The following is a 27,400-nucleotide window of genomic DNA, read 5'->3' on the forward strand; positions in this document are numbered from 1 at the left end:
CAGACTAATGGAAGTCATCACTGTCTATTCAGCTTGCTATGTCTGACAGGGAGAAGCACATTTTTGGTCTATAAGCAAGCGGAAACCATTCAGATTCCATTTCTTCTCAGATTTGAGAAGCTTCCTGTTAAATCTGAAAAGGCTGCCTTGAAACGTTGGCTTTAAAAAGACCGTCTGACTTTTACTATTAACTCCTGTTTGTTTCCAGTTCACTCACATGCTTGCAGGTGCAGCATAGCATTGCACATCAGAATTCTGTAATTGAAAAAAATCCTGGTGATACTTCTTTTCCGCATTGCCTCTGAATGAAAAAGGTTACTGTTGGCCATATCTGCGAATAGGTTCTGCTTCCAACCCCTTTCCCATGTCGGGCTGAGCCGACTCAGTGGAAGTTGATGCCGACGGCGGCACTTGAGAGAATTGACCCTCTTTAGAAATGGATCGCTTTTGAGGAGCTCGCCGTCACTAAGGCTCGTGCAGTGATTGTGATCAGATAAGAGTGTGGTGCCGGGAGATGATGGGGAATGAGAGGCCCTAATTTCGGTTTAGCTGGGCTGCTTGCCCCCTCACCTCACAGCCTCATTTTCCCCAGTGCCCTCACAGCCTGGAGCCTTACTGTCAGCTTTCGGTTCCCTCAGCTATCCTCAGCTATGGGTTTGCCCCTTTTTTGCTTTTTGGGGCTGATAGTGGCTTTCTCACCAGCCCATGTATGCACTAACAACCGAATGGTATACATAAAACTACTTCATCTAGGGTTGGGTACTGAAGTCGGTACTGAGTAGTGATTACTACTGAGTACTGATTCACGTAAAATACATTGACTTGCCTTGGCTTCATGACTGCAGATCATTAGTGATTCATACTTTTGCTGATGTATTTTCAGCCAGCCTGGGTCATCTTGGCGCTTGAGGCTGTCATATGGTCTCATAGATCACGTTTGTGGACGCCACTGATTTTGCTAACTTAGGACCAGTATTTCCTTCCAGTATTAGGACTAGCCCCATGTGAGTGGACAAGGGGTAAGTGGGAGTCCAGAGGTCTCTCACTCTTGGCCAGAGGGCTAGGAGTAGGCATTAGTCCTCCTTAAATGTAAATCTAAATGTAGTTTCGGAATTGTCCTGGGATGCTCAGGGATCGGCCTCCTACATTGGCTGGCTGGGCAAATGCTGCAGACTTTTTTGACTCAGTGGAGCTGTGTGGTCTGGAAGTGTGGCTCTTTTCTCTGGCGATGTGGCCACGTTCCATAGTCAGTTAGCTCTGTCTCTCTGGGTCGTGGTTTTTCTTGCCTCTGAGGATGATAGAAAGTGGCAGATCAAGGGGCCGGAGCGGCGCGCGGGCGGAATCGTCCGGAAGATTACTGCAGAAAAAAAGAGGGAAGTCTACAGTTTCACGCCGGCGGGCTAATGCACCGTGATCCCAAAAAAGCGGGCTGCTCTCCGCCGTCCTCCACAGGCTAGGGAATGTGTTTACTGTCCCCAAAGTGGCACAGCCTTCAAACACAAAGTGTTAAGAGACAGAGAGAGAGAGAGAGAGAGAGAGAGAGAGAAAGTGAGGGGCAGAAGGAAGGAGGGGAGAGTGAGAGTGAGCATAGCAGGGACTGTGAAAGGAAGGGAAAGAGAGAGTGGTGGTAATGGAGAAAAGGAAGAAGGACGGAATTGAATTTTCTGTATTTTTGTCTCTTTTGCCAAGAACTCATCAGAAGGGCCGTGCTTGGAAAGTGATGAAAAAATCACACTTTTTACCCATTTAACGTCTGCTTATTTGAAGCATTGGCATTTACTTTCAGACAGGGACAGTTTAAGCTTCACCATGAGACTGAGCATCAGTGTGGATGCCAGTTTTTAAGTAGATTTAGCAGGAAACTACAACTCTAGTGTATTAGTAGATGGCTGGCTTTCTACATTACTCTTGGCGTCATGATTGTGTGTATTGTTGTAGAAAATCAGGCTGCTTAGGGTGCTGAAGCCGCGCATCTCTTCAGCCACCTTGTGCCGGGTGGTCGCTGTCCTTTGCAAAATGGATTGTTAAGTGCAGAGGAGAGAAAATGGCAGACTCATAACTCAGCCAGCCACACAGGCCCAGTGTCTCTGGCTCGCTCACAGATCTATTGATCAGACACTCTCTCTCTCTCTCTCTCTCTCTCTCTCTATCTCTGACACATGCACACAAGCAGAGATCTTGGTGCGATGACTTCATAAGGGAGCAGATGCATTGTAAGTAGTCCACGGGTTATGGTCACCACACTTTTCACTGCTCCCTGTCGTAGCATGAATGTAATGAATACTTCAACACAACCTCCCTCAGTCATGTCAGGCAAATAAAGTGACTCTCGTTAGCAACAATCGATAGCTTATTGGCTTTCGACATTAAGGTAGCACGCACCATTTATAGGTATCATTATAGTGGTGCTGATAGAAGCTGCTAGCTTTATATAGCAATGAACACAGAGCTCTAATGTGATGGAAATTACTCAGTCCTCAATACAGAAACTACTAAGTTGGCAGCCACCAGCCACCCATCTTATTACAAGTGGAGTTAATTAAATAGAACACAACACACCACCATGGGAATGATGCATTATTATAGTGATAAATTGTCACAATATGAGCTAAGCACGAATATTGTCAGGACTAAAAGAGCACTGAGTAATGCATGTTTATTGAAACAAGAGGATTCATGTTGGTGTGCAGTTTGTGAATAGTTAAACAACTATTCATTTTTCTCTCAGTGTCTAAATTGGAAAGTGGAATTTGAGCATGATTTTCAGGGCATTTCCCACAATGCACTCGTAATTAATAGTAAATATCTTAGCTGACTACATCAGCTGAATGTGGACCAAGATGCATTGTGAGTGGTGATTCTAAGCAACAGACAGTGGAACACAAGGTTACGAGCTACTGAATGCTGTGAATTTTTCTGCGTAGTTCGTTAATGGGAGGCTGATGTTTCTAAGCAGTATGACAGTCAAAGGTTGTTCCATGAACAGTGCAATGCTTTGACAGATTTAGTCATGGCTCAGACACTCACATGTTTATGTGACCGGTGCCGACGCATGTTGATGATGAGGAAGTGTCTGAATGTAATTGTGTTTCTAGCGCTACGAAAACTACTTAAGTATTCTCTCCTATATAGGAAACTACATACAAGGGTTAACTGAGCACACGAGATTCACATCATTTATTACTAACCTTAGATGCAGTTGAACAGGCAAGACATGTTTGATATGTTGGCTTCTTTAGGTTTGAAGGATTTAACCAGTTAAACAAAAAACTAAACTAAACTTTTATTTTCAGTAGCGGTTTTCTGTTGTTGTTGGTCTACTGGTGTGTAATAACTGGGTTATAGTGGGTGAATGTGCTGTGTGTGATTGGGGTTTCTATAGCATGTGTGTATTTGAATTAGCATTAACCTCCACTTGGTTCTGGATGTGCTCTTCAGTGCTAGTTTGAAAAAAAGCGGTGTGCGGTTCTCCCGCTGGTAAAACAGAGAGTTTAGTGCTAGTTTTATAAATGTTCAGATATTATGATCTGTTGTTATGTTCCAGTGTAAAATAGCTCCACACTGCAGACCCTAAACTTTTTATTCACCTTGTGAGAATGCCCGCACCGGTGCAGACTGGGTAATAATGTCCAGATGGTTCTTTGATCACCGTGGTTAAAATAAAGACTCAAAACTGGATTTAGATTACAGTAGTTGATTCCCGACCCATTAAATTATACCTAGATCGGCCCAATACTGATCCACTGCCATCCCTAATATGTGGTTCAGTCAGGGGAACCCCGTGGACACATCAAAACCGGTCTGCAAACTATGCTTTAACCTGTACAGACCAAAGGAGCCAACATCTCCAATTTAGCAAAGCATCTTTCTGACTGAAATGCAGAGTTTAAAAAATGTAAAGGTGGTCAAGTGAATAATGATATAGCTAAAACAATTACACCAAGCTCAAGTCAGTGGAGTGGGAGTTGTTTTAGGAGGCAGTTTAGGGACTGTTTAAGTTGACTTAAGACTGGCTTTTTTTGTTGATAACTACCAATGTGGAGAACTGGTAAGGTTATGTTTACCCGAAATTCCATGCTGCTACATATCAGGCGTTTCCAAGTAGATCAGCAACAGTTATAAACAACCCTGTCGCAATGATTACATTATAAACTTATCGTATGGTAAATGAATATGACTTTGATCATTTTGGACAACCTGGATAATGTCGTTTTGTTTATTTGTGTGTATTTAAGCAAAGACTTTTAACCAGGTGCACTTTTCTGTTCTGCTGTCTGTTCTGCTTTATGGCGAATAGCCCCACACACACACACACACACACACACACACTTTTCTGTTTATTAATAAAAAAAAACTAATAATTTTAAGTCATAAGTACCCTCATTTATTATTCCATTACTTTTTCTAGTGTTTTAGTTTTTTGCTGTGGTATCATTTCATATTTAGGCAGGTATCGTATCGAAAGTTTGGCATTGTGACAACATTAGTTCTTGTGCAGGGCAATTGTTATTAACTGTAATTCTGTACTGTGCTTAAATTAGAAGGCTGTGACATGAATGAGTGGCCGCTGCAGAGAAAGCTGTATCTACCCAGGCTTTTACCATATAGTAAAGATGACAGTGTTTTTGTGGAAAGATGTTGTGTTTTCCTGGCCAGAGGTCATGGCTGTTATGAGTGTGTTGGAGTGCCTTTGTCTTGTGTCGTGTCGGGTGCGTGGGACTGGGCGCGATTCACACACAGAGACTCCGCCTGAGGACGCACATGCCTTGGCTTATGTAATCCACTGAAGTGAGGCTCATCATTTGAAGTGTGCACGCTTGTGTGTATATGTGTGTGAGCATGTGTGTGCTAGGCATGGCTCTGAAAAAGAAGTTTAACTCCTTCCTCCCTGCCGCTATGACTCAACAACAAGCATCATATACTGTGTTTGTGTGTGTGTGTGTCTTGGTTGGGGGGGTGTGCATGCATATGCGTGGGTGTGTATCTGAACAGAACTGCCAGCTCATGGCTGCTGGGGATAGGCTGTCAGCACGAATGTGGCCGGATGTGATCAAGTGCATCAGCAACCCCAGCCAGATTAGCGTTTCCCATAGAGAACGGGACATGCTAACAAAGACGTCCCGTCACACCGAGCTGCCTCAGACAGCTGCATTTCCAAACACACTCCATTTGCACTCACTTTGTTAGCCAAGACTGATTTCTGCATGACCTCTGCCCTTAGCTCACTCTCGGATGTCTACGCTGGTTGTCATTAATGTAACTCTTATAATGTACAATGCTTTAATGTAAGCTTTAATGCCCATTACATTTGCATACAATCAAAATGTCTGCACAGGCACAGTGGGGTAAATAGCAGCAGGAGAAGTGATGGATTTCTGTTGTTCTGGCGTAAAATGCCAATAGTACACAACAGTCAATAAATGTACAAGAAGGACTCTTTTGCCAGAATGGTCACAGTTGACCAGAGGAAGCTTTTCCTATAGCTATTTTTCCTTCCTTTGGAACTGGATTGGAGCACTGAGTCTTCTGGTCTGCTTATAGCATATACTATATGTCCAGACATAGGGCTTGTTTCTCTCTTATTACCTCTCTGATTAATGACCACTGTCAGTTGTGCTTTTGTTTGTCTGAGAGGTTTTTCTTGTTCTTCGTGCAGACATGCTCTGTTTGACACGATTATTTGTGTTCTTGGCTTTCCGTTTCACCCCTTCCACGCACTCATAGTCGCTCCACTTTCCGCCATGTTCCGGAGGCATGTGAAGCAGTGCGCAGTTTGTGCTCTAACCCCAGCAGAGGTCTTGAGGGTCGTGTAAGGTTCAATGTGCGAGGTGAGGAGGCGTTGGCACTGCTGCCAAATCATCCTCGTGCTCAGCCTGCAGCTGTTCGCCTCATACTGCTGGAACATTCCCTCAGCGTCTGCCCAATGTCCAACTAGTGTCCCTGCAGCTAAACACGAGTCTGTCTGGAAAAATACCATACTGCGGTTATACTGCTGTATCTTGTAATTGCGATATGCCATGCAGTATATTAAGATGTGCCAACGAATACATATATGCAGCATTTTTGGTGGTTCATTGATGTATAAATAATAAATAAGTAAATATGTTAATGTGGTAGGACTGAACAATGTGGCTTTAGATGCCCAATAAGAATGAAAAATTTATGAGTTGTGCTCATACATATACGCATACCCCAATACCATATCAGACTCCTACCGGATAGTGTTGCTGCCCTCTTTGGGACCTGCGGTTAGCTAACGCGAAAGATTGTAGCTCAGTTAGCTTTTAGCCTAACACCCATCTCCACCTGCTTCATTTTCTGTGTTTGGCTTTCCCACGTGGTGCTTTTCTTTGTAGTATTTCTTATAGCTCCAGTTTCGTAGTCAGCAGTGGTTGTCCAGTTTGCTAGTGTTAGCTTTTAGCCTAGCACAGATACCTACTCGCATCCCTGGCTTGTGCTTTGTCATACGCCTCTGTTGAGCTCCCCTAAGATGAACACTGGCACAAGAAAAATTGTGGTCATGAGATCTATTTCTTTTCAGAATGAACATGAATTACTAACTAAAGCAATTTAAAACAGTTGGAACAGAATTTTAAAATAAGGATAGAATTTTAAAATAAGGATATGTAATTGTTTTTTCTCCAATTAGATTTTTTGTCATAATGTGTCCAAAACAGAAACGTTATCTGGACTTGATCAAGAATGATGTATATTGCAAAATGGCTTGTTAATTCAAATAAAGCATGAATTATACATGCAGTCTATTCAGAATATTATGACCACCCCTGGTTTGGAATGAACTCGGTCCAGGTCGTCACAGATGTCACATGATAGGGTGATGTCACATGATTTGCTGCATGTATCAGTAAGCGAGCACACCAGTCAGTTGTAGCAGAGTGCAAAACCATTGTCATGGGAAAAAGGTAACATGCAAAGGATGGTAGCATCTTGGAAATCACTAACTTCGTGGAATGTTCTAGAGCCACCGTAGTGAAGGGGTATTGAGACTTCTTGCCTCCCGCAGCATAACAATGGTGCCCCACAGGCCATTGATGCCAGAGGGGAACGATGACAATAGCAAGTGGTTCAGAGCAATTGAAGCACCACTGTGGAGCAGCTAACCTCTATAATGAACACTTTCCCTAACCTATACTGTCCATGCCAACATTTCTACTTTTAGGTAGGTGGTCATAATATTCTGATATGCCTGTGTATTTATGTAATTATAATTCACAACATCAAGCTGAAAAAGCTCTTAATGAGAAATAGTATAGATTATAATGAATTTAGTTTAGTAAACAAGTGTTTACTACAAGTACTACAACTACAAGTGTAAATACATTCCAAAAAATGAAACATGACCAACGCAGAAAAGAAGATTCGGCTTAAATCCTCAAAAACGTGAGAATACAGTCACTACAATATCCCGAGTTTGTTCTGTTTTGAAGTGAGGAAACATAACGGCTCACTCACACTATGCGAACCAGCACAGCACTGCACGGCACACACTGTTTTTTGCTTATTAACTGGACAGTGACAGTGATAAGAGTATGTGTGTGTTACTTTTATGATCAGTTTAATTCGCTTAAGCAGTGTTTAAATGTGCTTTATAAAAACATGTAACTTGTACACAATGGTGGTAGTTAATGATTAAGCTTCAAGTTTTAAGTATGAGTGAAGACACTACATACAGTGGGGCAAACAAGTATTTAGTCAGCCACTGATTGTGCAAGTTCTCCTACTTAGATGGATGATAGAGGTCTGTAATTGTCATCATAGATACACTTTAACTATGCAAGACAAAATGAGAAAACAAAATCTAGAAAATCACATTGTAGGATTTTTAAAGAATTTATTTGTACATTATGGTGGAAAATAAAGATTTGGTCAATAACAAAAGTTTAACTCAATACTTTGTAACATAACCTTTGTTGGTTGAGGTCAAACGTTTCCTGTAAGTCTTCACCAAGTTTGCACACACTGTAGTTGGTATTTTGGCCCATTCCTCCATTTAGATCTCCTCTAGAGCAGTGATGTTTTGGGGGCTGTCGGTAGGCAACACAGACTTTCAACTCCCTCCACAAATTTTCTATGGGGTTGAGGTCTGGAGACTGGCTAGGCTAGGCCACCTTGAAATGCTTTTTACAGAGTCACTCCTTTGTTGCCCAAGCAGATTGTTTGGGATCATTGTCATGCTGGAAGACCCAGCCATGTTCCATCTTTAATGCTCTCACTTAAATCTCACGATACATGGCCCTGTTCATTCTTCCCTTAACATAGATTAGTCGTCCTGTCCCCTTTGCAGAAAAACAGCCCCAAAGCATGATGTTTCTACCCCCATGCTCCACAGTAGGTATGGTGTTCTGGGGAAGCATTCTTCTTCCTCCAAACACAATGAGTTGAGTTTTTACCAAAAAGTTCTATTTCAGTTTCCTCTGACCACATGATATTCTCCCAATCCTTTTCTGGATCATCCGTATGCTCTCTGGCAAACTTCAGACAGGCCTGGACATGTACTGGCTTAAGCAGGGGGACACACCTGGCACTGCAGGATTTGAGTCCCTCTCTGTGAAGTGTGTTACTGATGGTAGCCTTTGTTACTTTGGTCTCAGCTGCAGGTCATTCATCAGGTCCCTCTGTGTAGTTCTGGGATTTTTGTTCACTGTTCTCATCATTTTGACCCCACGGGCTGAGATCTTGCATGGGGCCCCAGGTCGAGGGAGATTATCAATGGTCTTGTATGTCTTCCATTTTATGTCTCCCACAGTTGATTTATTCACACCAGCCTGCTTGCCTATTGTAGATTCAACAACTGCTTCGACAGTTCTTTGGTCTTGGCCATGGGTAAGTTTGGAGGCTGACTGTTTGAGGCTGTGGACAGATGTCTTTAATACAGATAACAAGGTCAAACAGGTGCCATTAATATAGGTAACGAGTGGAGGACAGAAGAGCTTCTTAAAGAAGAAGTTACAGGTCTGTCAGAGCCAGAAACCTTGCTTGTTTATGGGTGGCCACAATACTTATTTTCCACCATAATTTACAAATAAATAAAAAATCCTACAATGTGATTTCCTGGATTGTCTTTTCTCAGGTTATCTCCTACTTAAGTAGGAGAACTTCAGCAATCAGTGGCTGACTAAATACTTTTTTGCCCCACTGTCTTGGGAGACACATTTGAGACTTATGCTTAAGTCTCCTTTGCCTTTCCATCTGATCTCATCATTGTCTGAAACTACTTGATATTAAGGAGATGTCTTTTCTGTGTTTTTCTGTGTCAATTTTGGGGGTGTAAATAAAATGAGTAAAGACTGTTATGAAACCATTGGAATTGGCCTGTTTTACAGCCATATTTTGGTTATGCAGGATTTTCCTTTGGAGGAGGACTACTTCTGATACCCCCAAAATGGACGTGAGGATGGGTATCCCATTTTCAAACAATGTAGAGGTAAAGGGGCAGCTAAAAGAGGGAATACCTCAAACTTGTTCTCCCATCTATGAGAACACCATCCCTCTTTGCAGATCAGAGTCGGAGTCTTGTTAATAACAGTCTCCGTAACAAAAATGCTTGACATTTCAACTATAAAACCTATCTCAGTTTCCTCATGCTCAATCCACGCGGTAAGCACTAGAACGTATAGGCACGCCAGTGCTGGAAATCTTGTGAGCGTGGCCATGAAGCGTGTGCTGTGCTGGATGCGCATGTACGTGTTAAGACCCTTTCACACTGATTTGGATCTTTCCAGACTTAGTAAAAAACGCTGTTAATTTACATGCGTTCATTTTCACAATTTGACGTGCCTATTTTTCATCCGTTCCAATCAGGCTTGGTGTGAAAGCCTTAAAAGAGAAATCTCTATATTGAGGATCATGTCAGAAATAATCCCCTCCGTCTGCAGTATCGGGTTATTTCCCACTAACTTAGCAGTAAAACGGATGCTTACAACAGTAGTTTATCAGACACTGAACCAGGCTCAGTTTTTCAGATATTAAATATTTTTATGGTGATACTTCCATAATTGTACCGAACATTTTAATGCTGGATGCAGGAAAATACTGATACCACGGTATTGTCTGAGACGGTTATCATACCATGAAAATCTCAGATCGTTGCAACCCTACCATGTACTGAACCCTCATTACGAAACTATGCCAAGGTAAACACAGTTCTTCATTCTAGAGCATCTTTAAAACCATATTGGTGACCAGTTGTGACACACTAAATAATGGCATTATTTATTATTTATATATCTGTTAAATCACTCTGGTCATACCTAAATTCATCCAATCAGCATCAGGAACTCATCTGGACTGAGTAAGAATTGGTCAGGTTGCTCACAAGAGGTGATTTACATATTGTCAGAGTTGTTATGTCACTTATGTAACAGTCAATCTTGCCATAACAATGAAAATCTTTGCTCTGCATCCCCAGCCATTTAGAACGACTTTGGTGCGACTCCATGAGCCAGCCCCAATATCGCAATCTGCAGATCAGCTCCTTTTTCTTCAAGCAAGCACATCTTTGTACGTTATATTCTCATTTGTGAGCGTGAGCCAAGATGGAATCAGTCCGTGTCAAATGCAGATATTTCTTTTATGTAATGTAATAAGGCAGGCTTTATCTTTAGCCAGGCTGTTTGCGCTTTACTGCCGCGTGCAAGAGGAGGCTTTTTAACAGCGACAGGGACATGACAAAGGGGGGCGTACATGCTCTTAAACCTGGTTGTCATAGAAATGTGCCCTTTGTGACGTCCTCCGAAAGGCTGTTAAATAATTTACAGTACAATTACCCCCTCCCCATCCTCGTATCTGACTTCTTAACCCGAGTCTGTGTTAGACGGATCGCTAACTGGGTGACATTTTCTCGAAAGGGGGCACATGATTCACCGCCTTGTCGTAAAGCTCGAACGGAGAACTTGGAAAGAGATTCAATATTGTCTGCTTTCATACCGAGTGAGGCAGACAGACGCAGAAAGCTGCCATCTCCATTAAGTTAAAAAACCTGTGTATTTGAACGAATCACGGTGATCGTTGGATGTCAGTGTTAGGTGATGGAGTCTTTTCACAATGCTTTGCCTGTGTTCACACTGCAAAGTGGAAATCTAATAAATCAGTTATTTTAAAAGTCAGATTTGAGCTGTTTTCATAAATGGGCCTATATTACACTCCTATCCGCTGTCGTCATCATGCAGTTTGAGCAGGGTGTCAAAGCGTGTGCATGCATGTCTTTTCAGGTATGGCTCACTTATGAATACATATATGAACTGTCAAGGCAAAAATTGGATCTGAAGAAAATTGGATTTGCAAGGCTTGCAATGTAAATAGAGCATTTATCTCTCTCTCTCTCTCTCTCTCTCTCTCTCTCGCTTCTGCTGTCTATTTTCCTTTTGCTCCTCTGTCTGTCTCCTCTTTGCTAGTGTTTCTCTCGCTCTGCTGTGGATTTATGGTACTAGGCGGTTGCTGTGTGTATTATGGGATACGGTTGCTAAGGGAGACAGGCTGTCTCTGTCATGGTGTCCTCTGCTCAGGTTGGGAATGCCTAATGCCTGCGAGGTCGCATACCTGTTCGGTAATTACAAACAGCAGATGCAATGCTACGCTTCACCACCTTAAACTCACACAGTCACACAAATGGGCAGTCAGATTCGCGCACACACACAAACACACACATATACCAACACATATACACATACGTTTGTACACATGTATGCGACTGCCAAAGCTCAGTGCTTGCCAATTTATCCCTTTCGGTTCAGCGGCTTTGACACATGCAAGTTACAATGGTCTCTCTTTCACAGACACACACATACGCACACCCACCAATTCACACGTCATTACACTAACGAGGCTGGCCGAGCCGTCTGACTTGGCCGTCACTCAGCTAATCTGTCTCCCCATCAAAGGCTGCCCCGGGCTCATCGATTTGTTTCATCACTGCTTCAAAGAGGCTTCTAGGCCCATAGCCTTTTCCTTTTTCAACCCCCCACAAACACACACACACACACAGACCAGGAAACAGTGCTGCTCTAATAAAGTGTGCTTAAGTAGGGGTATGTGAATGCAACTGTTGTTTAGTTTATTCCCTCACACACATTCACCTATCCATAGACAGATGCCTAAGTAACAGTGTATGTGTGTGCATATACGAGACGAGACTGTCTCAGTCACAGGTGTGACCTTGACAGGCAGTGTGTGTGGGTGTGTATATCACACCCTCTCTCTTGCTCTCTCTTTTTCTGCAGTGGACCCCCAAGAAAAAAAAAGAATAAATAACACTTTATACTGCACTTTAGATGCACTTTAGATTCCATGGAATAAAGCACTCAGTAGTCCATTCCTCTAAATATCCTTATATCCCTAACCCTAACTTTAACCTTAACCCAAAACCTAACTCTCACCCTGGTCCTAATCCTAATCCTTCACCAGATAATGTGTTAAAAAAAACTGTATAGAGATCTAAAGCTTATTATCCAAATAAAGTAAAAGTCCCTCGCACCTACTCCCCTTCCCTGCGCCCCCTCTCCTTTCTCACCCCCTTTCCCTGCCTCTCTTGGTTACTCAGCAAAAGCAACCCCACACCAACTTTGGCCTAATTCTGGAGTCTTGTTTTTTTGTGGAGGGCTGAAAGAAGAGCTCTTACATAAGCAAAAGCGGCTAAAAATAATTCTGCTTTCATCACCGCTGTAGCCATTACACGGTAATGTGCCTTCAGAGGAGCAAGTCAAAATATTCAACAGCAAAAAAAGAGAGAAAGAAGGAAGGAGGGCTGGATGAACACTGTGTACTGACTGGGATGTGGGAGAGTGAGAGAAAGGGACATAGTCATCTGAAAGCTTTATGACCTTATTGCTCAAATATGTGTCAGTACTGATGGAACTTGCTCTGTCATTGTTGTAGTATTGTACATCAATAGTATGGCTTTTGGAGTTGGAGTTGGTCTATTCCAGTTTTGGTGTAGTACTAATTTTAAGTTTTGCTGTTGATTGATAGCAACATTTTTGGAAAGAAACAGTAGATATTTTTCTGAAAATAGGCTTTTCTCTGGTGAACATTTATGGTGCTGTGTATAGTTTAGTTAAGAGACAGAGAAATCCCATTTTCCCACTCAAAACCAGCTGTGGCAGTAGATGTAGCTAGCAGTACTCAGTAAGGATGGGTTCACTAACTCTTAATATCAATGTATATGTTATTGAAATTTTTCTGATGGCCTGTCTACAACATACGATTCAAATGAACTGGTCAATCATCAATTCGTAGATTTCTATTACATTTTCTACATTTTCTCTCATAAACACAGGGACAAACAGAGACAAAGACAACCACATTCACCATTGGTGTTGGACACTGATGGTATTTGGCCTCAGACTTTAACCTATCCGCCCAGTGAACACACTAGTGAGTAAACACACACAGTGTCATAGTTAGCACATGTGCCTGGAGCATGGTGGGCAGCCTTTCTGCAGTGCCCAGGAAGCAGAGAGGATTAACAGCCTTGTTCAAGGGCCCAACAGTAGCAGCTTGGTAAACCCAGGTATCAAACCCACCACCCTGTCATCAATAGCCTGGTGCTAATCGCTGAGCCACAACTGCCTCAAAAAGCTGTACTCACCTCTAAATACCGAAATTTAAATGCTCAAGAAAAGATGAAGGATATAGCATCCGTAAGCTGAGTTTTCCGTTTTTCTTTTAATGTAACAGTGTAACCACTTAATGTGCATACATTGGAAAGTTACCTTTGTTTGCTTGGTCAGCGCTTGTTGGGATCTGCTTGAAATATGCCAGTTTTCCTCAAACCCCCACTGAAAATGAATAGAAGTGAAATTTCAGCTCAAGCTTTGTGTGTAGTGCATGGTGTGTAAAGCATGGTGTGATTTAATATGAATTATTTCTCACACATAATTCTGTTGGAAGTTAACATTGTAAACCTTCAAATGATACAATTTATCATGATTAGATTTTTTACACTTACTTACTTCAGCTATTAGTCTTAAAATATATTCTTCATTACTACAAGATTTATTTTTATTTATTCATGAATCTTCAGACATTATTCAGTAAATACTATGAGTTACTCCGTTGGCCCAAAACGCTACGGCACTTGGCACAAACCACTCCGAAGTACACACATTCATCCGTGTTCATACAACAATCGAAGCAAACGAAGAACAGCTTTCCAAGTACTTCCAAGGAAACAGATGCAAGCCTGCTGTTAAATTAGCAGTCATGCATGAGTGTGTCCACGAATGTCAATGTTTGCGAGAATACACTAAACTGAGAGCCTAGAGGAAGCAGTGCATGTCTTTGCGGATGTTTCTCACCCGACTTGTTCCTCGCTTATGTGCTCCAGCTCCGACCAGTGCTGCTCTGAGCTTTAGAGCCTATGCAGCAGTCCCAGTCTGAACCACAGAGTAGAGTGCTTTAGGTAGCAAGAACGAATTAAAGCCATGCTGACCCCAACTGCCACAGAGGTTTTTTACTCTTGCAGAGGCAGTGCCACATGAAAAGCAGCATTTCACAGTAAACACAGGAGCTACTGCTGTTGGTTTGTTATACATTAACTTTACATTACATGCTTTTTTAGGAATATCTGCATAATTGCATGATTAATTGCATAGTAGCTTAATTAATTACATCTCAACAGGTTTACATTTGCACTACTGACTTTTGATGATACATTGTAATTTGATCAATTTGGATTAACAACCCAGATGTGGTGTTTAAAAGAGTTGTTAAATGATATAGAATTCATATAAAATTTGTCATAGCACAAATATAATAGCATAATTCTAAATACAGGCCCAAACCTGTCTCCTGGTTCTGTCTGTCTAACCTTTCACTCACTTTGTTGACTGTCAGGACTCCCAGAATGTCCTAGAAGGCCCAGTGTAATTCACTCCTCATTTCACCAATCACAGCCCAGATTCCAGATCTAATCATGTTTACCTGTATATCCGCAGAGTTTTTAAGCCTGTTTCTTTGGTTCTCATATTGTTAAGTATTGCCTCTGTTTTCTCAATTGCGCACCAAGCGGTTTCTTCATGTGTCTGCCAATTCTTATTTTGACCCTGTTTTGTTTATTGTCTCTGCTTTTGTACCTTAGCCCTTATTGCTTAGTTTGCTGGTCAGCGTGCACTGGTCAACTGTGCAGCTGACGATGTGTAGAAACAGACCAGTGTTGTGTGTAATGAGAATGTTTAGGTTTGTCATTGCCATTTGCTTGCATCACTTGTTAATGGAGTTGATGACTTCATGGTTGTTGGTAGGATACAGGATACACTACAGGATGTAGCCGTCATAGCAGATTATAAAACGACTGGGTATCTCACATTTCCCTAACGAGTTTTGCTGATATTTACAAAAATGTCTATCGCACACTAAACGGCTAGGGTAGCTGAACAAACCTGAACTGGCCCAAAACACACCTGCATTGAGCTACCTACGAGAAGCAGATTTCAAATGACAAACAAAAGAACATAAAAATACCTTTGAGTTAGTAGTGGGTGGGAAAATTACATTTACGCCATTTAGCAGACGCTCTTATCCAGAGCGACTTACAAGGTTACTCGTCTTGCCCAAGGACTTATTAGTGTAGTGCAACATAATCACACAGACCATGGATCGAACCCCAGTCTCCCACATGGTGTGGTAGCTCACTGACAGGTAGTGGTGTTATCTGTTGTGCCACACCAACTACACCACAAGATAGAGTTAGCAGGGTCTGTACAGGCTGCAGAGGGAGCTGGAGGTGAGTAGCACAGCACATATTGGAGGCTACCCTGCCGTATGAGGCAGTTGATTTCTCACAAGACTAGATATGTAATTGCAGCAGAATGTAGCTGCTGCATCATTTAAGGTAGAACATCAAATTAAAATATTCATATCATATCATATCATACTTATGATATATATATCATAATTACCTTTTATTCTTAATTTTTATTGGCTACAGACGGGACCCATTCAGATTAAGTCGCTAAGTAGTACACACTACTAGCTCACGCTCAGAGTCAGCTGCAAAAAATTAAACATTTAATATACTTCGACTGGTCTAAAACGTCTGCGCCCCTCACACAGTACTCAGTTCTCTCTCCAGCTGTTGACTCCGACTGAAGAAAAATTTACATTCTACAGCCAACCAGCACAGACACAGCCAGACTGACAGTCTGGCTAAAAATCTGGATAAAAATTTGCATAGTGTAACCTCAGCTTTAGGCAGACTGATACTTGCAGAGATGAGTTCTGAGGTGTTAGTTTGACATATTGTTGTCTATAGAATGCCTCCCGGCCAATCACACGGCGAAATCAAAATGGAGCAGAAGTACAGTGATAAAAAACATTCAGCACATCAGTATGTCCTCAAACAATGAAATGCACGTTCCCTCTAGCATACATGTTTATATTAAATTCATATTTGCTTGCAGACCCCTACGTATACGACTCCTGCACATGTTTAAAGATATCCACATTTGTGCATATGCAGTCTTTAGTTATAACCAGTAATGGTCGCTGCTTAAAAGGGATGTAATTGGTTTATAGAATGCGTCTCTATAAACTTCTTTGTCTTCCCCACAGAACAGTTTCCATCTGCACTGACAGTACATCATGATACCGAAGCTCAGAGTCTAAAATCTTCTTTTCTGACACTCAGCTGATTCGAAGTCTGTCTATTGAAGCTTAGCTGATGCTGAAAGCTGCATGTCAACTGTCCTTTGTGATTGACGAATCTGGCCCCCCTGTTCCTCTGGCGGCTATAGAAGTGAGATAAGCAAATAAGAGTTTGTCAGATTTTAATTTTATAGATGACAAATTTGACGTGCTCTCAATCAAATAACCGCAACACGGCACTCTTTTACATTAAAGATTTTGCAGCATATGTTTGGCTTTCTCATTTGCTCATATGCAAATTGTGTTTGCGTTAGAGTGTGGATAAGTTTTAGAACAGCTTACACTTCCCCTAGCGATTGTTTGGACATATTCCACCTCCGCGTTCACTATATAGCCATTTGCAGTGTATAAATAGTGTAAACACATAGTGGCTGTTCTGCCGTCCCCCTTTTTATATTCACCCTCAGACACACACACACACAAGCACAAAAATGTAAGTCATTTGAATTCATATTAATTCCTCGCTTGTGCTCGGAGCGTTGCTCTTCAGCTGTTGGCTGACATCACACAGGGGCCCTATAGTTGGGGGGAGGGGGGATGCAACGTGTGGTGTGATGAGTCACTGTTTTTAATGCGCACTGAGGCACACGGCTGGCATGCGTCTTATACACACACGCACACATTTAGCGGACCTGTGCGATTTGGTGTGTATGCGTGCCTAGGGGCTTGTTTGTGTCTTTTCGTCTGATTGGCTCTGTGATGTCAAATGCACATTAGAGGGGGATGGAGAACGAGAAAACTGAGATTGAGAGAGCTCTCTGATGAGAGTGTGGTAAGCGTGCGTTTGTTTCTATGTGAAACAGCCTTCTGGACGTTGTCCTACTGTGGTGGAGCCTTCCACATACTGGTTCTGTGCCTTGGGGCTTGCAGTTAATAGAGTCTTGCAGCTGCAGGGGAGACACAACAGTAAGCAGATTACTGCAAATTGTCGTCATCATTTGCTATGTATTTTTATACTTTTCAGTTTTAGCATGTAGAAATTGTAGCACTTCTTTTAAACAAGCCCTGTTGGGACAGAATTAATTTTACATGGGGAGGTGGGCTAATTTAATTTAATCTAACCGGTAGGAATGGTACACAAAAGTCAGGGTTCGGTTTACACTGTGGTTTAGACATCATGGTTCAAAATGAGTTCAGTGCAGTGGGATAAACACAGCAAAATCCCCCCCAAAGGCATATAAATATTTATTTTTCATTTATTGTGAACAGTTACAATTTGTTCCCTCTAGTGTCATTTAGTCCCCCCTGAGGTATTTGGTACAGCCTGTAGTGTATTAATTAAGCAGTAACTGGATGTATGCAAACAGAACTACAGCATAGCTGTTTCATGCATGTAAATGTAGTGTTACAGAGCATTTAACTATAAGCTAAAACAGCCTTTTGGGTTAGGCGTTCCCAGTAAGTGGTGAAGGCTCTGGAGCTGTCTCTAAAAAGGCACTACTTGCCAGGTGCAATCAGAATATGTTTATTGCTGCTTGCAGAACATGCTAATCTTTGCTCCAAAGCAGTAGTAAACTTCAACAGATAGTCAGGAACTGAGTCTGTCTCATAAGCAGTACTTCTAACTGTTGCCAGAGTCTCTGTTTTTGAATCTGTGGCACTCATTCTGACCAAGAACTGGATTCTTTGACAATGAATAGAGCGTTTCTGTACAACATCATTACAGAGATATGCACGCAACCAGGGGGCAGAGAGCAACAGAAAGCAGCACTCTTTACACTAGAGAGTAAAAATGACAAGGGGTTGTTGTGCAATAAACTGCACCAACCTGCTGTGAAGATGGATGTTCAATATTGGAGATATTGGATAAGCAAGACTTCAAAAACTGCTAACATTACAATCTATTGCACGGCTATGTATTCCAGCTATGTATTCCTGTAAACGGGAAACTCGTCTATTGACTAAAAACCAACTATTTTTTTGTTTTGTTTTTGCACCTGAATGCCTTTAGCTTGATCAACTAAATGTTGGCTTCCAGTCTACACTCTGAAGTGTGTATCTCTGAGTGGAGCCAAACAAGAACCACTTTTGATCACATAAATAATTTTTTTTGAAAATGGTTCTTAATGGTGGCTCAAAAGCACACTCTCAGTGTGCTTTCATTTGAAATTCTTTATTGAAATGTTTTTTTTCCATTAGGGTATTAGGGTCTAACAGGGGTGGGTTCGTGCACTCAACCCATGGGGCAGTTGTGGGAGTGTGAAGTTTGTTAGTTGTTCTCCCTGTCCTCTTGTTCCCCCCCGACTTTCTTTCCTTCTCCTGATCTTTTTCCTTGGCTTAAGTTGCCTGTGGCCTATTGCTGAGTGTGCCTTTTGCTCTTCTCTAGCTCCTACACACACACACACACACACACACACAAACACGCACACACATATATACACAGTTCTAGAGTCCATAGAAGTCCTCCCCCTGTAACGATTCTCAGGTACCCTTTCACTCTGTACACACAGCTACTGCAGAGTCATGCATTTCTAATGGCTTTTCCATTGTTGCAGGCAGTAGCGAGTGTGTGTGTGTATGTGTGTGCGTGCCTCCTCATTTCCCACTTATATACCTCCAGTGCCATCTGTGCGCATAAGGTGTATGAGTCCCATATATATATATAGCATCGTTATGACAGTGTGTGTATATGGATTTACTCTTTATATTGTGAAGCAGGCTGCCAAATGCATTGTGCATTCCATAAAAAAGCCCAGTGTTGATGCTGATGAGATGTGATGTGAAGATGCTTCTCTCTTTCTCTCTCTCTGTCCTCTGAGTATAGTAAATGACTGTGTTTTGTATCTCTAATCAGATTGTTATACGGAGCTGTATGGGTTGGGACAAGGGGAACTAGGGAACAGAGAGAGAGAGAGAGACTGACAGAGAGAAATGAATGAATGAGAGAGGCAACACAACTAAAGGGATTAGGGACATGCAAAGGTGGTGCTGTTTGTCCCCCATCCACCTTTTTTCTCTTTTTGACTGAAGCTCAAAGCTCATGCAACATCACTCACGACATACAGCAGCATTTACATAACGCACAAGCTAAAGCGCCTACACACACAGGATTGTGACAATGGAGAGGATAAGAAAAAGGATTTTACATATGCACAGCAGACCCTGCAGTGACAGCAGGGGCAACCTCCAGCTTAACTTGCAGGAAGAGATGTATGGATGCTGAGCTTGAGCACACACCCAAACACACAGTTCCTAGATTATGAATAGCATTGCTGTCCTGGTCAGAATTGTGCTAAATAACCATACTCAACAGTCCCCTTAGCTTTTTTTTTGCTCAGGAGCTATGCAGCTAATGTTCACGTCTTCCTCCCTCCTGATACGGCTTTGCTGTAGGAACGATTTGCTCCCCCTCTTTTAAAGCCGCGTTAGACCACCCCCTAGACGGCAGCTGCAACACGGCAGTAGAACCGAAGCAGAATTTGCTCTTCAGTTTTGTACCATTGCAGCAGCTAGTGTTTGGAATGACTCGGATTCAGACAGCACTATTTTGAAGAGGAGATTATAAGGCCGTAATCTCAGTTTTTCAGTGTCATTTCTGCAAACGAATGAGCCTATACTGGATATCACTTGCTTACTGGCTCAAAAGTGTCTGCACGGACTGCCACAAAGATTGTGTTTATGCTGTGGTGACCAGACACACTTTATTGAACACTATCCATCCAAACCCAACAAGCGATTCAAACTAACTACCTTTGGGTTAAGTTTGATTTATGACACTACACTTTCATTAAAGCCCAGTATTTTGCCAGTGATTCTCCACTGCCCCAATTTTTCCATCTTTCCACAGCCATGATTGACTCCAGAGTCTCTGGAAATGTAGTCCTAGTACTGAGGATTCCTCATCACCCATTGTCCACTCCTATCTACATCCAAGCATTTGGTAATCAACCTGTGGAGAGAGGCAAAGTCACTCACAACACTGTGGGAGCATTTTCCAACTAGTCAGCTTTGCATCCCCGCCTTCAATTTGGAGAGTTTTATGGCAAAGCCAGGATACCCAACTCCCACCCCATTACCCCATTGTTCCACTTTCTGGTTTTAGAACTCACCTCTGGTGCTATTTTCCCTACATAGACACAATCTATGGAAGAATATGTTGAAAAAGCCCTTAAATAGGGCTTCATCTGCCCTCCCACTTGCCCAGGCTCAGCCAGATTCATCTTTGTCAAGAAGACAAAATGTTTAAGTCCTTGTGTTCATTGCCAAAGGCATACCGAAATAACAGTGAAATACCACTACCCCTACCTCAAATGCCTTACAATGAGAGGGTCAGTAACAACCTACATAGCACCTACAACTTCAGAGCGGGAGATGAGTGGAAGATGGCTTTTTCCACCACCAGGGGAGCTTTGAGTGTTTAGTTATCTGTCATTAATGACCTCTTGGAGGACATGGCTGGACGTTTTGTTATTTCTTGCATTGATGACATTGTCAATTACTTATCCAGCTGGCCAGTGCATGCTTCTCTGTGTCTATGCTGTCCTGCAGACTCCTTAAGAAACTAGAAAAGTGCAAATTTTACCAAAAAACTACCCCATTCTTAGGCTCATAGGCTTATTTATAGGCCCCGAGTGAGTTCAGATAGAGCCCCATAATTTATAGGCTGTCTTCTTTTGGCCAAAGCCCCAGACTGTAAAAGAATCACTGTTCTTCCTAGGGTTTGCCAGTTTGTAAAGAAGGTTCATTCACAACTTTAGTGTTATGGCTTCACCCTTCATCTCCATGCTGAAAGGCAAAACCAAGCTACTGGCATGGGCCGCTTAGGCTGAGAATGCCTTTAACTTACTGAATTAAAAATTCAGCTCAGCTCCGTTACTTAAACATCCAGACCCATTTTTGACATACAGCATAAATATAACTATGTGGTCGACTTAGAAAGGCGAGATCTTGTCCAACTTACGTGGACACATTTTATTTATGTGGGATATCACCAGTGGGGCTCCATACCTTTTTGTGAAAATTTCCTGTTGGATTCCAGGCCTTTCTCTTTATCGTTTTCTTTGTATAGTAGTTGCTGGTCCTTCTACCTTCTACCTGCTGGTCCTTCATACCCATTTTATGTGGCTATGAACCTTTCTACCCTGTACCTTACACTGTTTGTCTCGAATTTTGACTTGGACGGTGCTTGTTTGCTAAACCTTTTTGCAAGTACTTCCAATCTCCTAACCATTACAAAAGGACAGTTTTTTTTACACATAGAAGTACTTTTACTATCTCAATACTATCACAGTATTGTTTAAAAATAAGAAACACAAAACACAACATGCAGATATTATTTGAAAATTGCAAAATTTGCAATCATACAATCATTAATGTGCACCGTCCTAACAAGATATCATGATGAGCATGATGTGTAACAAAGCGTAACAGACAAAATGGGTCTTGGGTCAATCAGCTTATCAGTTTTAGTCACATTATCTAGTATAGGTTGGAACAACTATCAACTACACTGATGACATCCTTTCCTGTTTGTCTGTTCGTCCTTTTTTCTCTTTACCACGTCAGTCTGTCTGTCTTTGTCTCTCTCTTCATTTCCTCTCTTCTTCCACCCCCTGTGTGACGAGTATGTTAATTGCCAGAGGCGTGCTGCGAGTGTGATCTGAGCCTGGCAGTGTGGTAGTGACGGCCTTACTGTACAATCTGGGCCACATGTGCACATATGATCTGGCGACATGCGGCGACAGAGGAGGGCTCGATGAAGGTCAGCCTGATGGTCAACTTTCGGTTACATGCTCTTGTGTGTCATGTGTGACTGAGCATTTGGTTGTGTGTGCTGTATGTAGAGCTGGGCAGAATGCCATCATTTGTGCTTATAATGATTATATAATGATTGCAGCGCAATAATAATATATAATAATATGCTTTACAATATAATTCAAAATTTTCTGTCCACCGTAACTTATCAGAAAAAGTCAGAAAAGAGTGTTCATCATCACCTATATCACAGTATTATATATGTGTCTGTGTGTGTGTGTCTTTGTCCACTTTCTAGGACTTCATAAGCAAGCAGTTGTGTGGACTTTTGCTAATGCCAGAATAATTACAAGAGTGTTTGGCAATGCTATTTTTGATATGAATTTATGGTCATTTTTAAGATGCATTCCTTTTAGAAGAAGGATGAGTGTGTACACCAGAGGAGATATCACAGGGCCCTGTAGACCATATAATTGTTGGAAACTAAAGATTTGCTGTAATATGTTTTTTTATTCACTTGAATGAAATTGGTTTCATTAGACTCTTAGTACAGTTCTACTGTTCATTGTTTAGTTTGGTTGGCATTAAAAAGGAAAATTGGAATTCTAATGGTTATGGTTCTAATGGTCTAATGCTTTTCTCCTGTGGTATCTAGATAGAAAGAGTCATGCCAGCTCTACCATTACTTGACTTTAGTTAGGAACATAGAAACTTTAGAAATGTACTGCGGACTTTGATTCGGAAGTCCTATCATCACTCCGGACCTTCTGGATGTCCTATTGTCACTGCAGAATTTTTGGAGGTCCTACATGTGGCACGGATTGCACATAGGACTGGTAGTCTAACCAGGTTTCAGTCAGTTGTTAGAAATGAAAAACAGTAGCAGCTGCTCTATATCAGTGGTCTCTTACTGCTACAAAAGCACTAGCAGAAGTTTTTATTTATATGTTTTTTTTTTTTTTTTTTTTTGAACTTGAACACATTTTCTTTGTGTAGTTGGTTAGCCAAGGCTTGTTGAATACCTGCTTTCCTCCTTTTACACTGGTCCTATGAGACTAATGTATTTAAAAACTAATGGAAGCTTATATTACTTTAATTAACATAGTGCAAACTGTATACGTATACCCACATCGTCACATACTTGCCTCAAACTGTGTCCAGGTGTAAGTAATCTCAAGCAAGAAATCTCAATTAGCCATAGTATTAGTGACAAAATGTGATGGCAAGACGACTGGGTCAGAACATCTCCAAAACATTAGGCAGGGTTTTTTTTTTTGGTTTGCAGTGGTCAGTACAAAGAAAAGACAGCATGTGAACTGGCAACAAGGTCCTGGGCACCTAAGACTCATTGATGTGATCCATAGAGGCCCACCTCGCAACTTATAGGACTTAAAGGATCTGCTGCCAACGTCTTGCCAGATACCACAGAATGTCTTCAGAGGTCTTGTGGACGCCATGCCTCGAATGGTCGGACCTGTTGTGGTGTCACAAGGGAAACCTTCTCAGTAATAAATAGCAAGTGTTGCTAATGTTATATCTGATCTGTGTATTCTTGCCCATTTTTATTAACAACTATGTCGTAAAGTATTTTACAACATTTGTGATTTAGGCATGCAGATGGCACAGTGATATTTAGTATGATTTATTTTCATGTTGTGTGTCAGGTCTCTGAGATCTCTTGGAGTCTAGTGTATATAATGTCGGCTCTGTCACTGAGTTCAAGTTTTGAAAAACCCAGAAGCCTTTTTCTCTTTCAGTTCCCTTACTCTCTCTCCTATCCTCAGTTGAGTGCAGTGGTTCTCTTTGTATCAGGACTACTCAGGGGGACGAAGAGTCTGAGCAAAACTGTGCAGTCCATCACCTGTGAAGACATAGTGCCTTTGCAATTCTTTTGGACGAGGGAAGAAAATGGTGGAATAAAAGCAGAGGTGGGGAAGTGAGTTGGCGTGCTGAGTCATGGTTTGAGGAAGGGGGAGAAATGCTGAGTCGTGCTGCTGGCTTCTCGCTGCGTCTTCGTCCTTGACAGTGGCCTCCTGCTGCCAAGTCTGGCAGCAGAGAGGGATTATGGGTCAGCACCCGGTCTCTTGCTACTGTCCAGCCTTCTAAGTTGCCGTCAGGTTAACAGAGATAGGTCAGCAACCCAGTGTAGGAATCTCCTCTTATTTTTTTCTTGTCTTCCTGGATGATTTGGTGATTTTTGTTTTTGGAGGGGTAAATCCAGTTAATTCAGCTCATTTCTCTTACCCCTCTCTTTCCTTCAGCCTGCTTCTCTGCTTCGGCCTCACTCTTTCCTGTTTACTCCCTCGCTTTTTCTTTTTTTAATTTGCTCTTTTCCCTTCCTCCCTTTCCTTCTCTTTCACTCTCTTCTCCCCCTCCTCACCGTATGGCTTCCTATTAACAGCTGCCTTATCAGCACTCTGCTCTCGGAATTGCTCCAGTGTGTGAGTTTGTGTGTTTGTATGTGTGTGTGGCACCCTCGGACAGGTACGATATGAAGCAGGTGATTTTGCAGGAGCAGGAAACAGGCAACTTCTACGAAATTACACAGTGTAGATTTTCTCCTGGAATACGGTTCGGTACCTGTGTGCGGAATAGCAAGCATAGCAAAACATTTTAAACACTTTGTCACGAGTGCATTCCACCATAGCTTTGTTGACAGTGGATTGTGTGTGTGTGTGTATGTGTATATTGTATGTGAGTGTATGTGCTCGAGGGGATTGGTGTTATCGTAATTAGTGGTAAAGTGTTGAGATGATGTCATTGGTCACAAAAAGCCTCCCAGGCTGATAACGCTTGGCTAATAATGCCTATTCTCCAGCATTTGGATAGTGTAAAATATTAACACAGCTAAATGCATACGCTGGCTCCCAGTTAGCCACATCCATTATTCATCAGACAGGAGAAAAATGCTGTTTGGTTCGGTTAGTGTTACACCGGGTCTCTCTATCTCTTTCTCTCTCTCCCACTCTTGTCTTTCTCACTCTTACCCCCTCTCTCTCTCTGTCTCTCTCTCTCTCTGTCTCTTTGTCTTCCTCCCCCTCTATCATTCCATGTTTGCAGGCTTTCTACCGATCTCTCTTTCTCTGTCTGTTCTCCACACACAATCCTCTTCCCACTCGTCTTTACATTACAAGTTCAAAAGAGTCTGAAGCCCCTCAATACGCATTTCATAAATGAATGCTTTAGGAAAAACTGCCTTCTTGTGGCTTGATGTATGTGAACGCAAGGTTGCTTTTTAGAGAAGCTACCAGCTGCAGTCAATCATGATCACTAACAGGATGTAATGAGGCCTTGGCCATGGCAAGTTAAAATACATTTTGGATTTTTTAGCCAAACCAAATTTGGAGGTGGGGTAATGAAATTTTACTGCAGGACAGGATTTATGACCCATTCGCACGGGATAAGAAATCTGGGCCTAAGTGACTGAGATGGGAGTGGCTGCTCGATTCATGCACTGCTGTCCACCTCCTCCAAAAAGAATTATGACCCCATGATGATAAGCTGTGTAATAACCCACTTATAATCATAATGAAATGTTAGTTGAAAAGTAGCAGCTACATATTCATAACATGTATGTAGGCTATAGGCTACACTACACAATGACATGCCTAAAGCAGCCAGGCTCTGAGTAGTCCCTTTGTTGGCCTTAACAGGTATCTGGGGGACTACAGACAGGGACGTCTGTAGAAACTGGTTGTTCTATTCTTTGGTATTAGAAGTCTGTAATAACACTAAAAACTGCTGCTATGTCAGTTTTCTGGCCTATCATTCATCAGAGTGCCAACAGGCACAAACTGGCTATCATCCAGAATGCCAAATAATTCTTGATATTTGCAATAATTTCCACAGTGCAAAATTAAGCTTAAATCCCTTTTAACAAATCCATCAAGCAATGCTTTTAAACAGTATAAGTGTTTTTAAATCTAGAAAGCTATTTTACCAAGTGTGTGCCAATACAGCAAACTGCTAGTTGTCACTTGTAGTTATTCCTCTTTCTTTACATAGACCAAATAACACATGACATACTGAACATGTAGAATGTTTTAGGCCGAAACTAAGTACATATAAACCTCTTTGTCACTGCACTGAACCTGCACTCCCCTGAATATTATTTTTCTGCAGACTTGGAAAAAATATTTTAAGCTGTGTCTCAAAAAGACTGTATCAATTTTCTGTAAAGTCAGGGAAAGTCTAAATGTTTGCTAACCAAATTTCTAGTCACTACTCAAGATACAGCACAAATTCGAACTCTGGAGAGAATGCATCTTTAATAGATTAGGGAAATTGACACTGGTCTAATCCCAGTAGCACAGCAGTGTAGCCCCGTGTGCCATCCATAACAGTGTGTTTGAATGCTATTATTGATATACTATTCATAACAGTTTAGCATGCCCTCGCTCTCTCTACCCCATGGGCTGCAACATCCCATTTCTCTTGCCATGTCCGCCCTCTTTCTCTCGCTCACTCACTCCAATCGATTGTTTCTCCCTCTCTTTCTATCAGCTATAAACACTGGGTACATTTGATCTGCGAGATTCAATAAGGAGGCATTTAAGATTTTACTCAGTGCAAGTGGATAAAGAACTGTATAGCCTGTGTAGGTCATCATGCCAGCATCTCTTTAGCTTTTTCCACTTCACAAAAGGGCTGTGTATTGACAAGAACCTGGCGATATGATACATATCACGATACAGGTGTTACGATTCAATATATTTTGATACTATAAGAATGATGACTGTCATAATTTTAGGATAATTGTTATAGTATTAAAACACACCATCATCTGCATAAAATCTGTGTAAAAGAAAGAACAGTGGGACTTCTTGGTGACTTCTGGAATTAACAGGATATGACTTTTTTTTGTCACAAGGTCTAGTTCAAACGGTCTGTCAACTCAGTATAGCTAAGCAAAATCACGGCCTTAATCTGCACTGGCCATTTTCTCCTCTAGTTTCTGGCTAGAGAAAATCTGCTGATCTGTTGTTTTTTTTCCTGTGCTTCTTTTTATCAAAACCTTTTTCAACATTAAATATATACTGTAGAT

General features: G+C 41.8%; 1 protein-coding gene across 5 annotated transcripts in view; it reads left to right on the plus strand.

Moving 5' to 3' along the window:
* stxbp5a (syntaxin binding protein 5a (tomosyn)) overlaps window positions 1–27,400 on the plus strand; it is a 117,346-nt gene that overhangs the window by 3,617 nt on the left and 86,329 nt on the right. The window lies entirely within an intron of this gene.

This window comes from Salminus brasiliensis, chromosome 1, assembly GCF_030463535.1.
Source record: "Salminus brasiliensis chromosome 1, fSalBra1.hap2, whole genome shotgun sequence".
Lineage (NCBI taxonomy): Eukaryota > Metazoa > Chordata > Actinopteri > Characiformes > Bryconidae > Salminus > Salminus brasiliensis.